The following is a 3,846-nucleotide window of genomic DNA, read 5'->3' as shown; positions in this document are numbered from 1 at the left end:
GAGAAAAAAAAACAAGTGTGTGAGATTTCTTTGTGAGTGGATAGTGAGATTCTTTGTTGTGAGTTCTTAAAAAAATGTCACGAAGTCTAGAAAAAAATTTAGACAAGGGAGTTGGATTCCGTCCTGTAAGAATTGTTGGAGGAAGTGTGCCAGATTTTACACTCCAAGCCTTTACGCATGAAATGGAGCATTTATTTGATCGAAAACTCAAACCCATCAAGAAACGATTGGATCGTGTCGAAGAGCGAAGTCATCGAGCAAGAACCCAACGGGAGCAAATTTATCCAAATGGAAGGACGGAAATGAGATCATCAAGGAGACGAACTTTCGACAAATATGTGAAAAGAGACCTTTATCCAGATTCTTATTCTTCAAGGAATTTAGGCTGAAATAAATCCAGCTATGAGTTTGAAGCCTATCAAGGTAACGAACGAGAAAGTACAAGTCATTCTTCGTATGGATCAAAGTATTCATCTACGGAAAAATCCTTACGAAGAAGTGAATGTGCTTCGTATAAGAACTCATCCATGAAGGTTTATTCACGAAGAGTTGATCGTGACTCTTATGAAGATTCTTCCATTTCTTTCCAAGGAAAAGTCTATTGTTCTAATTCTTTTGTATTATCTCCATTTTGTAATAAAGTTGAGAGAAGAAAAAGAGTGACGAAAGAAAAAGAAACCGAAAAAGAAACAAAAATTGAAAAAGAGAAAAAGATTGGAGAAAGAAAAGAAAGAGTGCGAGAAACAAGTGTTGTTGAAAATGAAAGAGAATTGATGAGTGAAAGTGAGTTTTCAACAAACAAAGAGATTGTGGAAAAAGAAAGAGAAGTTGAAAAAGAAACGAGTGGAACAGATGAAAGTCAACAAGAAAAAGCGAGGAATGTTTTTACTAACCAATCTGCAAGTTGTCCTCATATTGTTTCTTCTTTCCAAGTTTCTAGAGATTCAAATGACAAGTTTCAACTTCATTACCTTCCTGATGAGAGAAGATTCAATTTGATCGAAAAAGGTAAGGTTCAAGCGCTTAAAGGTAAGCAAGGTAAGAAGTTTTTAGTCAATGAATCATGGCAATCAGGTTTGAAAGTTGTTGATAAAATTTTCGATAACTTAGTTTAAAAAAGATCTCTTTATTTTGATTTGGTTAATTGTTACTCGCTATTTGTGGTTGATAAATTCGTTTTAAGTGGAGGCATGAAGAGTTGTTCACTCAATAAGTTTTATGTTGAAAAATCTTTTGATGTTGTTCGATTAAATCCACAAATACAAAATCTGATCATGTTTGATAAAGAGCTTTATTGTGAAATGCTCAATCTGTTTGATCATGATGGTAATGAAAATTTTTTAACTCTTAGTGTGAGATCTTCGTATATTTGCATGAGATTTGAGAGATTTGATTGTTTGAATTTATTTTTGCCTACATCTTCTTTATTTGGCATGTGTGATGTCTTGGTGAAAGTGAAGTTTTTGTTACGTTACGGAACGACCGATCAAAACCATGTTTTAAACCCGGAGCCTGTATTCCTAAGTTGACGTCAAGCGAAGGTGAGTATCAAAATTGTATTTTGAATCAATGTGTTGACCCCTTCTATTTGCTTCAAGTTTTATCTTTATTTAGTTCGAAAACCAAACATGTGAATTTCGTTGGCTTACCAAGTCAAAATCAAATTTTTGATTCTAGAGGTTGTTGTATATTGTTGCTTAATGGATTCGAACATGTGTTGCATGATTTTAACTTTAATGTGCTTCAAGTTCTTCATAAGTTACTAGCCACAAATTTTTCTGGTCAAACTGAAATGGTGAACAAAAACTTTGTCTTTGATCCCGGTGAATGCTGTTCCATATCATTGTTCAAGGGATTTGGACCATGGAATTCTAATTTTCGAAACTATAATCTTCAAGTATCTTGTGAATCAGGTTTGTTTCCATTGAAGAAAAAGGTAATACCAATTTCTATTTTTGATCCCGGCATTGATTCATATGTTGTTCTTTTGAGTTTATTTGCTCAAGTTGTGACTAAAATCTTGGAAAGTTCTTTTGTGTTTAACCTTCATTGTGTCACTAATTTGTTTTATTGTTTTGTAGGTGGCGTTGTTAGGTGGTATCCTCCTAAAGAGGGAGGGCATGCAAATAACCTACTTTCTTGTCGAGCCGTATATGATTCACACGTTCTTGAAAGTGACTTTGTCAGGTTTATGACCAACGAGGTTTGTGACCTTGAGAGGTTTGTCGTGAGCAAATGGCCCGATTTGAGGACAAATCATTTTCAAGAGGGAGGGTATGATGCGATCCCGGTCGCATCATGTTACGACACAACTCGATGCTACTGAGATTGGCCCAAACTCGAGGGGCCCAAGTGCAAAATGAAGTTTTTAATTTCAGTTTGTCAATTTGGTAGCTGGAAAATAAGGACTTTGATTCATTAATTTTTAGTTATTTTAGTTTGTGTTTTTAATTATGTCATAGTTTGCACATCATTAATATGTGTTCTGCATTTAATAAAGTCATGCATTATGTAACTTTCATGTTAGTTAAGTTTGCATCATTAAATTAAGTCAAGTTAGTTTAATTATGTAACTTTCATGTTAGTTAAATTTGCATTTCAAAACCATGCATTTAAGCATCTTAGTTTAATAAATGAGTTGCTGGACATTTATTCAACTCATCTTAGTTTTAATTAATAAGTGTTTTTGTTGAACTTTATTTAATAATTGTTGTTCTTAATTAATCTAGTTCCTAGGATTATTTATTGATGCATGAGTTAAGTTCATTTAATTATGCTTCTTTAATTAAACTAGTTGCTGGAATAATTATTGCATATATGTTTTAGTTCATTTTTTAAGTAAGTTTAATGTTTGTTATGATTAATAAGTGTTTTCATTTACAATTCAAGGCTGTTACACATTTAATTAAGTGGTTGTTCAAGTTCTTTTGAGTTACAATTAAAGGGGCTGCTATAAAGGGAGCTTAAAATCATTAAAGGAGTTTTTAAAGAGCATTTTATGCCCTTTAAAATTCAGCAACAACTCTTCCACTTCCAGCCGTTTTTGGAGCTTTCAAGAGAAATTAATCAAGCCTTTGAATGTCATTAAGGAGCTGGTTAAGAGATGGTGACTATTCAACTAGCCAAGGACAACTCAAGAGTCATTGGACAACTCAAGAGTCATTTTCTAAGCCATTAAAGACATTCAAATCAGCTGAATTAAAGTGATTTTATGGAAAGAGTTATTTGGTTCAAAGAATAAGAAAAGACATCAGTTTTTATGGCACATTAAGTGGATGTTTTTGACCATTCGGTTACCTTGTTTTAGCATTATAAATAGATGTAATCAGCCATAGAGAAGAAGAACTTTTGGCTGAATATAGATGAAATATTTGAATTGTGAGCTATCCAATTCTCTTTGTTCTTACGGAATTGATTTGACTTATCAAGCTTAGCTTGTGGCGTCTATCCATTTCTTGTTTTCGAACTTATCACTTTCATAGTGTGGCGTTCATCATATACCAAGGTTCCTATCATTCTTGATAGTGGGTCTAGGTCTTTTCTTTGTTGTTTTCCTATACTGTCATTCACCTAAGAGCTACTTTGAGTCTCGGGTCAACAACTTCTATTGTTGGTTCATTCTCAGCCCTTAGCCAAATTTTTCCATTCGTTGTTAAACCCATTTCCCTTTTAAACGTTTGTTTGTAGCCTTTCTTCTATCTTGAAACAAACTTAGCCTTACTCAAATTCACGATCGAGCAAACACTAACAACTCGAATCAATCACAAAACGAGTTCGTATCAGAAACACTTAATGTCTCGGGATCTATTCGGTTGGGCTTCCATCTTTCCCTTACTCGTTTTAGCA

The sequence above is a fragment of the Gossypium hirsutum genome, chromosome D07 (genome assembly GCF_007990345.1).
Source record: "Gossypium hirsutum isolate 1008001.06 chromosome D07, Gossypium_hirsutum_v2.1, whole genome shotgun sequence".
NCBI lineage: Eukaryota > Viridiplantae > Streptophyta > Magnoliopsida > Malvales > Malvaceae > Gossypium > Gossypium hirsutum.
The sequence above is the reverse complement of the archived record's forward strand: the minus strand, read 5'-3'. Positions refer to the sequence as shown.